This window comes from Heterodontus francisci, unplaced genomic scaffold, assembly GCF_036365525.1.
Source record: "Heterodontus francisci isolate sHetFra1 unplaced genomic scaffold, sHetFra1.hap1 HAP1_SCAFFOLD_62_2, whole genome shotgun sequence".
NCBI classification, from domain to species: domain Eukaryota; kingdom Metazoa; phylum Chordata; class Chondrichthyes; order Heterodontiformes; family Heterodontidae; genus Heterodontus; species Heterodontus francisci.
The window spans coordinates 4,512,609-4,528,675 of NW_027141112.1; positions in this window are offsets into that span (position 1 = coordinate 4,512,609).

Consider the following 16,067-nt stretch of genomic DNA (forward strand, 5'->3'; position numbering starts at 1 on the left):
GTCAGTATCTGAGTGTGGAACCTGTATGTGACAAAGCAGCCAATCTGAAGATAGCTCGAAATATGACACTCAGTGGAGTTCAAATCCTGGTGCCGTACTGTCATTGCGGGATTAACCTGTTCACTTTGATATTTCAGACATGTAGGGGGTAAAATTGAACCCCCGTAACCTTGAAGGGGCCATAATATCTCATAGACTGTGAACAATTACTTGATATGACATGGAGTAATTGTCATAATTCCGGTTTCCATCTTAATAAAAAATAAAGAGACACTGGAGAATGTGAGCAGATGATTAAGAAAGATGATACTAGAACTGAGTGGTTATAATGATCAAGAAAGTTTGAACAGGCAAGGGCTCTTTACTGTACAACAGAAAAGACTGAGGGGTGCCCTAATAGAGGGAATTAAGATTATGAAGGAGATTCTGTAGTCTATCCCCACGCCTTGTCCAGAAGTTTACTTCGGGTATCAAGGACTCAATGCTACCAAATGATTGTTCACACATAGCACAATTATGCAGCGTTTCAAAATCTTATCTTCAACAGAGATTATACGCACTTGTCGATGTAACCTACCATGTTAAGCAGCTGAAGAAGTTTCTGTTTCACAGAGATCATATCTCATTCTCCTAAACCCCTGTCCAGTCTACTCAATCTCTCCACATTGGATAATCTCGTCACTCAGCAGCCGGTCTAGTGGACCTTCATTGTCCACCCTCTAGGGCAAATCTGTCCCTTCTTAAGTAAATCGGCCAAGAATGCACACAATAATCCAGGTCTCCTGGCGGATAGGTGATATAATTAGTCGGGAGGTAGCTTTTCGGATTCTCGACGGCAGGTTATTTTTTGAGGAATTAAGTTAGCAACGGGTTTGTGGTGCTCCAGGGTTCCTCCAGCCCGGTGGAAGATTGCACCTTAAATAATATAAATAACATGAATCCTCATTAGCCTCCGGATAGATACAATTTAATCCGACCTGCCTGATTGTGTGAACAGTGAGCAATATCCCCATGCTACCCAGTTCACGAATGTTTCAGCATGGCAAATACTCATGAATATCTCTCCTTAACTGCATCTAACCTGTTCTCCTCAATCTATCCCTGTGGTAAAATGTTCAACATTCTCCCCATTCTCTGATTAAAGATGTTTCCCCTGAATTCCCCCATTGGATTTATTAGTGACTATCTTAAATTGATGGCCCCCAATTTTGGGTCTGCATGGAAGTGAAAACATCCTCTCCACATCTACCCGACCAATTGTAGGCGGGCACCATCCAACCCGTGTAACCTGGTATGTGGGGAAAGTAGTGTGTGCAGATAAAAGGGGTAAACAAGTCCACAACAGGGAAGTAGGATGTACTGAAGAAGCAATGTAATGTAACTGAACTGGTAAAGGGGAAGTGAATGTGGTGAAACCTGCAATTTGGTCATTAAGGCATGTCTACACGATAGCTACGTTTGTGACAGATGCGCCATATCGGCTGGTTGCTTGGAAGAGTTGGGGTGGGGGGGGTGGGCGGTGGAGGCGGTCGTTGGAGTAAGGGAATGCCTTGTTATCAGACAAGGGCTGGAGAATTTAGGTTAATCCGGGAGTCAGAACGGAGCAGATGGTCATCCTCCCCTTCCGAATCTCCAAGTATTTGATCAGAATACTTAGTCTTGAGCTTGCTAGCCAGCACTTCGGAACGTGCTTTCCAGTACCCTGTTTCGAGCATACTGCCTGGGCGATCAGCTCGGTATGTGTCGGACCTGGCTACCCGGTGTCCAGTGATTGGTCAGTCAGCTGTTCCTAACGCTGCGGGTATGCTATGTCAGCCACAGTCGGTCAACCTTTCACATGATTTGGCATCTGCTTATTTTTGGTAGATTCATCCTTCATGTTGCCACCACATTGCATAGCTAGTTCTCTGTTCTCCAGCCCTTGTCTGATAACAAGGCATTACCTTACTCCAACGACCGCCTCCACCGCACCCCTTCCCCTCCCCCAACTTTTCCAAGCAACCAGCCGATATGGCGCATCTGTCACAAACCTAGCTATAGTGTAGACATGCCTTAATGACCAAATTGCAGGTTTCACCACATTCACTTCCCCTTTACCAGTTCAGTTACATTACCTTGCTTCTTCAGTACATCCTACTTCCCTGTTGTGGACTTGTTTACCCCTTTTAGCTGCACACACTACTTTCCCCACATACCGGGTTACACGGGTTGGATGGTCCCCGCCTACAATTGATCGGGTAGATGTAGAGAGGATGTTTTCACTTCCATCCAGACCCAAAATTGGGGGCCGTCAATTTAAGATAGTCAATAATAAATCCAATGGGGGAATTCAGGGGAAACATCTTTAACCAGAGAATGGGGAGAATGTTGATCATTTTACCACAGGGAGAGATTGAGGAGAACAGTCTAGATGCATTTAAGGAGAGATATTCATGAGTATTTGCCATGCTGAAACATTCGTGAACTGGGTAGCATGGGGATATTGCTCACTGTTCACACAATCAGGCAGGTCGGATTAAATTGTATCTATCCGGAGGCTAATGAGGATTCATGTTATTTATATTATTTAAGGTGCAATCTTCCACCGGGCTGGAGGAACCCTGGAACACCACAACCCCGTTGCTAACTTAATACCTCAAAAAATATCCTGCCGTCGAGAATCCGAAAAGCTACCTCCCGACTAAATATATCACCTATCCGCCAGGAGACCGAGATTATTGTGTGCATTCTTGGCCGATTTACTTAAGAAGGGACAGATTTGCCCTAGAGGGTGGACAATGAAGGTCCACTAGACAGGCTGCTGAGTGAGGAGATTGTCCAATGTGGAGAGATTGAGTAGACTGGACAGGGGTTTAGGAGAATGAGATATGATCTCTGTGAAACAGAAACTTCTTCAGCTGCTTAACATGGTCGGTGCTGAGTAAGTGTCTCCCCAGGCTGCAGAATCTAGACGCTCGGTCACAGTCTCAGAATACATGATCAGCCATTCCAGACTGAGATGAGGAGATATTTCTTCACCGAGAGTGTTGTGAATCTTTGTAATTCTCTACTCCAGAGGTTTTTGGATGATCAGTCATAGACTATGTTCAAAAAGATGTCGATATATTTTGGGGTATCGAGGGAACTAAAGGATATGGGGAGAGAGTGGGAAGGTGGAGTTGAGGTATAAGATCAGCCATTATCAAATTGAATGACAGAGAAATCTCGAAGGGTCGAATGGCCTCACACTGCTCCAATTCTTATGCAGGAAAATTAATGGAGTTAAAAGCTGATAAATCCCCAGAACCTGATAATCTACATTCCTGAGTACTAAAGTAAGTGGCCATGGAATTATTTGCTGCATTGGTGGTCATCTTCCAAAATGTAATAGATTCTGGAGAAGTTCATACAGATTGGAAGGTAGCAAATTTAACCGCATTACTTTTAAAAAATGCAGGGAGAGAAAACAAAAACAGTCGATTACAGGCCAGTTAGCCTTATATCAGTAATGGGAAAAATGCTAGAGTCCAGTTTAAACGATGTGATAGAAAACTCCTGGAAAGCATAAACGGGATTGGATAAAGTCAGCATGGGTTTATGAAAGGGAAACCAGGCTTAACAAATGCGCTGGAGTTTTTTTTTAGGATATAACCAGTAGAATAGATAAGGGAGAACCAGTAGATACGGAGTATTTGGATTTTAAGAAGGCTTTTGATATGGTCCCACATAAGAGATTTGTGGGAAAAGTTAAAGCACATCGGATTAGAAGTAATATGCTGGCATGGACTGAGAATTAGTTGACAGATAGGAAACAGAGATTAGTGGGTTGTCACAGGGATCAGTGCGTGGGTCCCAGACATTCACAATATATATTAATGTAACATTTCCAAGTTTGCAGATGACACAAAGCAGCGAGGGAGGGGGGAATGTGAGCTGTGCGGAAGATGTAAAGAGGCTCCAATGTGATTTGGACAAGTTGGGTAAATAAGCAAATGCATGGCAGATGCAGTTTAACATGGATAAATATGAGCTTATCCACAATGGTTGCAAAAACAGAAAGGTATATTATTATCTGAATAGTGGTCGATTGGGAAATGAGGAGGTGCAATGAGACCTCGGTGTCCTTGTACAACAGTCGCTGAAAGCAAACAGTCAAGTGCAGCAAGCTGTTAGGAAGCCGAATAGTATGTTGGCCTTCATTGCAAGAGGATTTAAGTACAGGAACAAGGACGTCTTACTATAGTTATACAGGGACTTGGTGAGACCACGTATGGAGTACTGCGTGCAGTTTTGGTCTCCTCATCTGACGCAGTATGTTCTTGGCTTGGGGATAGAGCAAAAAAGATTTACTGGGCTGATTCCTGGAAGGATTGACGTATGAGGAGAGATTGGGTCGACTTGGCCTGTATTCAGCAGATTTTAGGAGAATCATAGGGATCCGATAGAAACCTATAAAATTCTGAAATGACTAAGCAGGCTCGATGCAGGGAGGATGTTCCAGATGGCTGGGGAGTCCAGAACCAGGGGTCAAAGTCTCACGATACGTGGTATGCCATTTAGAGCCGAGATGGGGAGACATTTCTCCACTCATTAGAACATTAGAACATTACAGTGCAGTACAGGCCCTTCGGCCCTCGATGTTGCGCCGACCTGTGAAACCATCTGACCTACATTATTCCATTTTCATCCATATGTCTATCCAATGACCACTTAAATGCCCATAAAGTTGGCGAGTCTACTACTGTTGCAGGCAGGGCGTTCCACGCCCCTACTACTCTCTGAGTAAAGAAACTACCTCTGACATCTGTCCCAAATCTATCACCCCTCAACTTAAAGCTATGTCCCCTCGTGTTTGCCATCACCATCAGAGGAAAAAGACGCTCAATGTCCACCCTATCTAACCCTCTGATTATCTTATATGTCTCTATTAAGTCACCTCTCCTCCTCCTTCTCTCCAACGAAAACAACCTCACGTCACTCAGCCTTTCCTCGTAAGACCTTCCCTCCATACCAGGAAACATCCTAGTAAATCTCCTCTGCACCCTTTCCAAAGCTTCCACATCCTTCCTATAATGCGGTGACCAGAACTGCACGCAATACTCCAGATGCAGCCTCATGCAGCTGCAGCATGACCTCGTGGCTCCGAAAATCGATCCCCCTACTAATAAAAGCTAACACACCATATGCCTTCTTCACAGCCCTATTAACCTGGGTAGCAACTTTCAGGGATTTATGTACCTGGACACCAAGATCTCTCTGCTCATCTATGCTACCAAGAATCTTCCCATTAGCCCAGTACTCTGCATTCCTGTTACTCCTTCTAAAGTGAATCACCTCACACTTTTCCGCATTAAACTCCATTTTCCATCTCTCAGCCCAGCTCTGCAGCCTATCTATGTCCCTCTGTACCCGACAACATCCTTCGACACTATCCACAACTCCACCGACCTTCGTGTCATCCGCAAATTTACTAACCCACCCTTCTACACCCTCATCCAGGTCATTTATAAAAATGACAAACAGCAGTGGCCCCAAAACAGATCCTTGCGGTACACCACTAGTAACTAAACTCCAGGATGAACATTTGTCATCAACCACCACTTCTTTCAGCTAGCCAATTTCTGATCCAAAGCTCTAAATCACCTTCAACCCCATTCTTCTGTATTTTCTGCAATAGCCTACCATGGGGAACCTTACCAAACGCCTTACTGAAATCCATATACACCACATCCACTGCTTTACCCTCATCCACCTGTTTGGTCACCTTCTCGAAAAACTCAATAAGGTTTGTGAGGCACGACCTACCTTTCACAAAACCGTGCTGACTATCGCTAATGAACTTATTATTTTCAAGATGATTATAAATCCTATCTCTTATAACCTTTTCCAACATTTTACCTACAACTGAAGTAAGGCTCACAGGTCTATAATTGCCAGGGCTGTCTCTACTCCCCTTCTTGAACAAGGGGACAACATTTCCTATCCTCAAGACTTCCGACATTATTCCTGTCGACAAGGACCACATAAAGATCAAGGACAAAGGCTCTGCAATCTCCTCCCTGGCTTCCCAGAGTGTGGCGAACCTATGGAACTCTCTTTCACAGAAGGCAGTGGAGGCCAAGTCATTAAATATATTCAAGAAGGAGATAAATATATTTCTTAATGCCAGAGGGATCAAGGGATATGGGGAGAAAGCATGAACAGCGTACTGTATTATACGATTAGTCATGATATTTTATGAATAATGGAGCAGGCCAGAAGGGGCGAATGGTCTACTCCTGCTCCTTCTTTCTATGTTTCTATGTTTATTATGTTCAGTGATATCCTATATATACTTAGCGTGAAAGTGATTAAAACTTACCCACAACCATTACCTTTACACTATCACTTCCCTCGAAGATGAATTCCCTCTATGATACTTTCTTTCTGTAAGCACAGGAGTAATCTACTGACCTGGTAGACACCTGGTCTTTGATGTTAAACATGGTCCAATATACAGATGCATTGGCTGTGTCTGCTTTGATTGGTTCATTCTGGCTTCCTCTGTACAAAGAGAAACTGCTTCCAGAATATGAGGACGGTGCTTCACAGGTAATACTGACTGATTCTCCTTTCACAAATACTCTATCTGGACTGTCCAAGTATATTGATAGCTTTTGAGGGTAATCCATAAGGAAAGCAAGGGAACGCATCCATGTTAGACACACAAACCTGCTACCTGGGAGCGTGATCACCGCCTGCTTTTCACTTCAACTGAAATTAATGACCATGAAGTCAAATTAAACTAAATTCCAGGAGGTTCTGGAGTAATTAACCAATCCCTATTTTACTCTGCATTCAACTGAATGGAGGTTAAAATCGGGTGGAATGTAAATCGTGCGGCCGATCCAAATCTCTTTCTTTACACTTCGCGGATTTGATTAAAATTCACCATCAATGTCACAATGAGGTGTGAGGTCATTGGTTGGGCGGAGTTTAAGTCCCCAAATTCAGACTCAATGGGAACATGTTCCTCTTGTGCAACAGCATAAACCCGCCAATATCTCATCACCAGTTCATATAACACACCACCAGATTTTCATTCAGAGATACAGCACTGAAACAGGCCCTTCGGCCCACCGAGTCTGTGCCGACCATCAACCACCCATTTATATTAATCCTACACTAATCCCATATTCCTACCAAACATCCCCACCTGTCCCTATATTTCCCTACCACCTACCTATACTCGTGACAATTTTCATGGCCAATTTATCTATCAACCTGCAAGTCTTTTGGCTTGTGGGAGGAAACCGGAGCACCCGGAGAAAACCCACGCAGACTCCACACAGGCAGTACCCGGAATTGAACCCGGGTCCCTGGAGCTGTGAGGCTGCGGTGCTAACCACTGCGCCACTGTGCCGATCTTTTGCCTCCAGTTGAACAACAGTTCAAAAAGCAGGCATCTTACTCACTTCCAATGCCGGGGATATATTTTAAGCCATTATATCTAAGTAATACTGTTGCTGGCAGTGGATGCAGACTGGGTGAATTGGTCAAGGGTTGACTTCTGCGTTCATAAAGCGCCTTTCATGACTACATCCCAAAGCACTTTATATTCAATGAAGTACGATTTGAAATGTAGGCACTATGCGAATATCAGAAGTGTATTAGCCAATTGCACCCATCAAGCTCCCACAAGCAGCAATGTGATAATGAAAAGGTAATCTGTTTCTGTGATGTTGATTGAGGGATAAATATTGGTCCCCGGACACTGTGGAGAACTCCCCTGCTCTATCTCCAAAGAGTGGACATGGGAACTTTGATTTCCACCTGCGAGGGCAGACGGATCCTCGGTTTATCATCTCCTCTGAAAGACGGTACCTCCGACAGTTCAGTGTTGCCTCAGTACTGCCCCTCCAACTGTGAGACATTCCCTCAGTACTGCACTGAAGTGTGAGCCGAGATTTTCCTATTCCAGTCCTGGATTAGGACTTGAACCTACATCCTCCTGACGCAGATTGAGGGTGTTAGCCACTGAGGCACTCGTGGCTGCTCATTGGCTTGCACTCTTCTCTCTTAATATTAGAAAATGCATTTTGTTACAGTGAATAAAATACCGATTTGTGAAACAGTCAAGTGCGTTGAAGGGAGATATTAACAGAGTCTATTCTCTCTCACTGATCTGCTACAGTAACCATCACAGCCTCACTCAGTTTGGAAAGTAACCCCATATCTAGGATGAATTTTACATATAGGCATTGTTACTGCCCTCCTTGGTTTGCACCAGTAACCTGGAATGTTCCAATATTATTCTTTGTGATTATTTGATTGGCAGACAGCCATTGCTTATCTCTCAAAAAATCGAAGGTTTTACTGCTACTGTCTCCAGTCACGTTGCAGGTAATGGTGGCCGTCTCTCCAACAACATACACCCCAGTCGGTTGATCAAGAGATATCACTGGTGTTGTTAGTGGATCTGTGGTGAAATAAATGGAGAGCACAGTTAGAAACGGACAAGCAGAATTTAATGTACAGTAGCAGACTGATAACTCAATACTGATTGCTTGGTGTTGAAGGGAAGTGTTACACTCGAGGACACAGATTCCTCAAAAAAAGAGATTTCAGAATTTGTTGAAAAAGGGAAAGTACAATTTGCATTTACATAGCGTCTTTCAGTAACTCAGGTCGTGCCATCAGCATCACAGCCAATGAGGTAGATCTGAACTGCAGTCACGGCTGCAATTTAGGAAATAAAGACGCGAAGGAGATTGTCAGAGCAAAGACATTTATAGACCTGCAGGAAGAAATAATTTAAAAATGCAGTGCAAATATCTACAATAAATGAAATCAGCGAATTCTAAATTACATTGAAATTCAAGGAGGCTGATTGTAGTTATGCTGTCGTTTTATGTTTTTTTCATGTTTAGACCAAGGCTAGATTACAGGATTCAGTACTGGGCATAACAGCTCAGGGATGATATATTGTCCATTGAGTGGGTGCAGCACAGATTCACAGAAATAATAAATTAGGAGATCATATAAAAGAGTCATGCATGATCTAATTGAGGTGTTTGAGAGAAATGAAATATTTTATTTTTCTTCTTACATCTTGCGGTGCTGCTGACAAGGCAAGCAGTTGTTGCCCATCCCTAAATGCCCTTGAACTGAGTGGCTTGTTAGGGCCATTTCAGAGGCGACTTAAGAGTCAACCACATTGCTGTAGATATGGAGTCACATGAAGGCCAGATCGTTAAGGACAGCACACTTCCTTCTCTAGGGAATATTAGAGAGCCAGTTAGATGTTTACTTAAACGATGCCATTTTCTTGGCATGATTACAGATACGAGATTCTAATTCTTAATTTAGTTTAATTAATTGAATTTAAATTCCACTAACTATCGGGGTGGGATGTGTACTCGAAGGCCCAGGGCGTTATTCTGGATGTCTGGATTAATAGGTCAGGGTCATTACGACTTCACCAATCTATCCCTACCAGCTAGGTAGGGAGAAACTGTCTGCTCTGGTGTCAGCGTCCAGACCAGAGGGCAAATAACCTCACAGTTGGAGTGCGGCCGTTCAGGAGTGATGGCGGGAAGATGAAATTCACAGGAGGAGCAGTTTTATTCTGGTACTCCGTCCTTCAGAACACTTTCCAGACTAGGTCAATTGAAAATTCCAGGCCTGAGATTGATATTTTGTTGTTAGGTAAAGGGATTAAATTATCTGGAAGCAAGGCGCGGAAATGGAGAAAAGGTAAACATCAATCATGTTGGACGTGAATAAATGAACAAGCGTGAGGTGTTGGATGGCTCCTCTTATATTCCGATGCCACATTTTAGGAATTGGCTGGCTAACTGAGAGAAATCTAGAAGTAATCATAATATCAAATAGAATATTGACCTGGGACCACAGGGAGTGTTGTGTGTCTATTGTAACACTCAAGACCGAGAGGGAATGGATGAAATGTAAGAAAATAATCACATTTCGTATAGCGCCATCACAATGACAGCTGCTGAATGCAGACCTACATCACCGCTATCAATGTCACAACACGGTTAGACACAGAACTGAAATTAAATGTGATAAAAAGCAAACTGAGTGATTTAAGAGTACATGACCTTAGTTACTCCTTGGAAGTATTTTAGAGAGGCATATTGACACTAACCTCGAGAAGTGCTCCACCGAATCTCAAAAAACACTACAATGAGAAAAGATGAAGTGATTCAACTAAGAACATTGCTTTCTATAGGATCATAAAATGATACATCATAGAATGAATACCATTCGGCCCATTGTGCTTATACTGTCCCTTTGGTAGAGCTATGTAATCAATCTCATTCCCGGACGCTTTCTCCATCGTCCTCAATTTACGCATTAACGTACTTATACAATTATATGTTGAATGTTACGATTGAATCGTCTTCCAGCTCTATTTTAGGAACTGCATTCCAGATCACAACAATATTTCATCATGTCGTGTCTGGTTCTTTTGCCAGTCAAGTTAGATCTGTGCCCTCTGGTTACTGGTTCTAAAGGCACTGGGAATTGTTTTCCTTGCCCATTCCAAAAACAACTTCAATGATTTTGAACACCTCCATCAAATCCCCTCTAAGTTTTCTTTGTGCAAAGGAGATCAACCCCAGCTTCTCCAGTTGCTCCGCGTAATTGAGGGTAAGGACTCGGGAATATAGTCAACATTATGGAGACGTGGATATCACAAAGGTAGGAATGGATGTTGGATGTTCCAGGGTTTAGAATGTTTCAAAAGGGATAGGGAGGGAGGTTTTTTTCAGTTTTTCGAGAAGGTGACCAAACAGGTGGATAAGGGTAAAGCCGTGAATGTGGTGTATATGGATTTCAGTAAGGCGTTTGATAAGGTTCCCCACGGTAGGCTATTGCAGAAAATACGGAACTATCGGGTTCAAAGTGATTTAGAGCTTTGGATCAGAAATTGGCTAGCTGAAAGAAGACAGAGGGTGGTGGTTGATGGCAAATGTTCATCCTGGAGTTTAGTTACGAGTGGTGTACCGCAAGGTTCTGTTTTGGGACCACTGCTGTTTGTCATTTTTATAAATGACCTGGATGAGGGTGTAGAAGGATGGGTTAGTAAATTTGCGGATGACACGAAGGTCGGTGGAGTTGTGGATAGTGTCGAAGGGTGTTGTAGGGTACAGAGGGACATAGATAGGCTGCAGAGCTGGGCTGAGAGATGGCAAATGGAGTTTAATGCGGAGAAGTGTGAGGTGATTCACTTTGGAAGGAGTAACAGCAATGCAGAGTACTGGGCTAATGGGAAGATTCTTGGTAGTGTAGATGAGCAGAGAGATCTTGGTGTCCAGGTACATAAATCCCTGAAAGTTGCTACCCAGGTTAATAGGGCTGTTAAGAAGGCATATGGTGTGTTAGCTTTTATTAGTAAGGGGATCGAGTTTAGGAGCCACGAGGTCATGCTGCAGCTGTACAAAACTCTGGTGAGGCCGCACCTTGAGTATTGCGTGCAGTTCTGGTCACCGCATTATAGGAAGGATGTGGAAGCTTTGGAAAGGGTGCAGAGGAGATTTACTAGGATGTTGCCTGGTCTGGAGGGAAGGTCTTACGAGGAAAGGCTGAGGGACTTGGGGTTGTTTTCGTTAGAGAGAAGGAGGAGGAGAGGTGACTTAATAGAGACATACAAGATAATCAGAGGGTTAGATAGGGTGGATAGTGAGAGTCTTTTTCCTCGGATGATGATGGCAAACACGAGGGGACATAGCTTTAAGTTGAGGGGTGAAAGATATAGGACAGATGTCAGAGGTAGTTTCTTTACGCAGAGAGTAGTAGGGGCGTGGAACGCCCTGCCTGCAACAGTAGTAGTCTCGCCAACTTTAAGGGCATTTAAGTGGTCATTGGATAGACATATGGATGAAAATGGAATAGTGTAGGTCAGATGGTCGGCGCAACATAGAGGGCCCAAGGGCCTGTACTGCGCTGTAATGTTCTAATTCTAATTCTAATTCTAATTCGAATTCTAAAAGAGGTGGGGGATTGGCATTGCTAATCAGGGATAGTATCACAGCTGCAGAAAGGGAGGTCGCCGAGAAGGGTTTGTCTACTGAGTCATTATGGGTGGAAGTCAGAAACAGGAAAGGAGCAGTCACTTTGTTGGAGTTTTCTATAGACCCCCCAATAGCAGCAGAGACATGGAGGAACAGATTGGGAGGCAGATATTGGAAAGGTGCAGAAGTAACAGATTTGTTGTCATGGGTGACTTCAACTTCCCTAATATTGATTGGAACCTCCTTAGAGCAAATAGTTTGGATGGAGCACTTTTTGTCAGGTGTGTCCAGGAAGCTTTTCTGACTCAATATGTAGATAGGCCGACTGGAGGGGAGACTATGTTGGACTTGGTGCTTGGCAACGAACCATGCCAGGTGGCAGATCTCTCGGTGGGAGAGCATTTTGGTGATAGTGATCACAACTCCCTGACCTTTAGTATAGTCATGGAGAGGGCCAGGAGCAGACGGGATGGGAAAATATTTAATTGGGGAGGGGGAATTCCAATGCTATTAGGCAGGAACTGGGGAGCATAAATTGGGAACAGATGTTCTCAGGGAAATGCACGACAGAAATGTGGAGGTTGTTTAGGAAACACTTGCTGCGACTGCTGGATAGCTTTGTCCCGATGAGGCAGGGAAGGGATGGTAGGGTGAAGGAACCTTGGATGACAAGAGATGTGGAACAGCTAGTCAAGAGGAAGAAGGAATCTTACTTAAGGTTGTGGAATCAAGGATCAGACAGGGCTCTAGAGGGTTACAAGGCAGCCTGGAAGGAACTGAAGAATGGACTTAGGAGAGCTAGAAGGGTACATGAAAAAGTCTTGTCGGGTCGGATTAAGGAAAATCCCAAGGCGTTCTACACTTATGGGAGGAACAAGAGGATGGCCAGAGTGAGGGTAGGGCCGATCAGGGACAGTGGAGGGAACTTGTGCCTGGAGTCGGAGGAGGTAGGGGAAGTCCTAAATGAATACTTTGCTTTAGTATTCACTAGAGGGCTACAAGATGATGAGAGGCATAGATAGAGTGGATATTCAGAGACTTTTTCCCAGGGTGGAAAGGGCTATCACCAGGGGGCATACTTTTAAGGTGATTGGAGGAAGGTTTCGGGGCGATGTCAGAGGTAGGTTCTTTACAAAGAGAGTGGCGTGTGCGTGGAATGCGCTGCCAGCGCTGGTGGTAGAAGCAGATACATTAGGGACATTTAAGCGACTCTTGTATAGGTACATGGATGATAATGGAATGAAGGGTAGGTAGCTACTTAGATCTTAGAGTAGGTTAAAGGTTCGGCACAACATCGTGGGCCGAATGGCCTGTACTGTGCTGTACTGTTCTATGTTCTATGTTCTATGTTCTAATCAGAACCAGGCCGTTGAGGAGTGAAGTGGAGAAACACTTCTACACGTGCAGGGTGTTAGAATTTCAAAACTCTCTTCTGCAAACAGAAATTGATGCAAGTTCCGTTGTAAATTTTAAATCTGAGATTGATAGATTTTTGTTAACCAGATAGATGAAAGGATCTGGGACAAAATCAAAAATGTTGTGTTAGAACAGAGAACAGCCATGATCTTATTCAATAATAAGAAAAGCTCGACGGTTTAAATTGCCTCTTCCTGTTCCTGTGATCATTTAACTGGTTGTAGAATAGTAACTGCAGACTTTTATATCTAGAGCACTCGAATACAACTGGGTAGAGGTTATGCTTCAGCTTCACAATGCCCTGGATAGACCACACCTGGAGTTACTGTAAGCATTTATGGGCACCACAACTCTGCAAGGGTATATTGGCATTGGAAGGAGTGCAGTGTAGGTTTACCAGAATGATAGCTGGTCTCCAATAGTTAAATTATGAGGGCAGATGAGACAAACTAGGGCTCGATTCCCTGGAAATAAGAAGTTTAAGTGTTGTTTTGATCAAAATGTTCAAGAAACAAATGGGAACAGATAGGGTATACAGAGGGAGAACATTTCCACTGGTGGGGGAGTCTAAGACTAGGGGACAGAGTCTAAAAAATGGAGCTTTCAGGAGTGAAATTAGAAAATGTTTGAACACACAAAGGGTGGTAGAAGATTGGACATCTATTCTGCAATTGGCAATCAATGTTCAATCAATAATTAAAATTAATATGAAATTGGTAGCTTTTGGTTCAATAAAGGTATTAGGAGATATGGTGCAAAAGCGGGTCTATGGAGTTAGATCACAGATCAACCATGATCTTGCTGAATGGCAGGACAGGTTCGAGGGTCTGAATGGCTTCCTCCTGTTCTTGTTTTCCTTTTCCAGATTGATATTCTCTGAAAAGCAAGTCACCTTAGAGAGGTACAGCACTGAAACAGGCCCTTTGAGCTTGTTGTGACCAACAGCCACCCATTTATACTAATCCTACATTAAATCCCATATTTTTACGATTCTCCTACCACCTACACTGGGGGCAATTTATAATGGCCAATTTGCCTATCAACCTCCAAGTCTTTGGCTGTGAGAGCAAAACAGAGCACCCAGCAGAAACACACACGGTCACAGAGAAAACTTGCAAACTCCAGAACCCAGAAGCGAAGCCGGGTCACTGGCGCTGTGAGACTGTAGTGCCAACCAGTGCGCCACTGTACCGTCCTAACCTTGTGGCATGGTTGTTAACGCAATACATTTGAAATTGTAGTAAACAGTGAGGAGGTCAACAGCAGACTTCAGGTGGGCTCCAAGAGAGTGCTGATGTGGGCTGACACAGGACAGGTGACATCTAGTGCATAGAAGTGATGAAGTGATGAACTATTTATTAAGGATTGAGGAGAGGTGATATGGCGTAAATGATAAAATGTTACAGGGAAGTCAGGAACAGATTTCACATACAGCAAGAGTGCAAGATTATGAGAAGAGTTGTTCAATCTGTTTAAAAAATAGTGTACATGTTTATAAAAACAAAGGTGCATATTACAAAGGAAATGGAGGCTATTCTAAAGGAAATGTACATCACTGGTTAGGCCTCAACTGGATCACCATGTCCAGTTCAAGGCACCACACCTTGGAAAGGATGTCAAACCTTGGAGAGTGTGCGGAGGAGATTTACTGGAATTGTAGCAGGGATGAGGGACTTCAGTTATGTGGGGAAATTGGACAATGTGGGAATATTCTGCTTGGAGCAGAGCAGGTTAAGAAGGACAAGTGATGGAGGGGATTCAAAATTATAAGAAGGCTTCGGGGAACAACTGGGGAGAATGGGTTCCCTCTTGCAAATGGGCAGTTAAGCAGTGATAAAGGATTTATAATAATTGAGAAAAGAGCTAGTGTTTAAATGATGGAGTTTTGCACACAGAGGGATGATAAACCTTCGAATGGAAATCCGTAAAGAATCATTTGGGGTGACAGTTGGATTTGCCGAGAAGGACAAGGACAATAGTTGCATGGTAAACATCACCTGCAATTTCCCCTGCAAGTCAGACACCATTCCGATATGGAACTATGTTTGCCATTCCTTCACTATAACTGGGTCAAGATTCTGGAACTCATTTACCAACAACACTGTCGGTACATCTACCCCACACGGACTACATCCATTCAAGAAGGCAGCTCGCCACCACCTTCTCAAGGGCAATTAAAGCTGGGCAAAAAATACTGGCCTAGCCAGCAAGGCACACATCCCATGAAAGAATAAACAAAGTAGCGAAATTGGCCATTCGGTCCAACTATTCAGTACCATTGTTCACACTCCACACCTTACACCTCATGTCAGCTTTTCACCCAATCCCTCTATTCCCTTGTCTCGCAGGCAATCATCCAATTTACATTGAAACGTAGATAAGCAACTTCCTTTAACAACTTCTTGTGGTTGTGTGTTCCACATAGAAAGAAGAGGGAAGCTGTTCCCAAGGGCAAGTCGGTTTTAACCACATTTCATAACTGGAACACATTGGGGAAGAAACTAGAAGTGAAATGTGGAGAATAGTTTGACTCAGACTGATGCTACGATCTGGAACTTAAAGGGTGGTGAAATCACATTCCATAGGACGTTTCAAAAGGTGATTGAAAATGTATAGAAGAGGATTAATTTGCAGGGTTATGGGCAAAAAATGAGA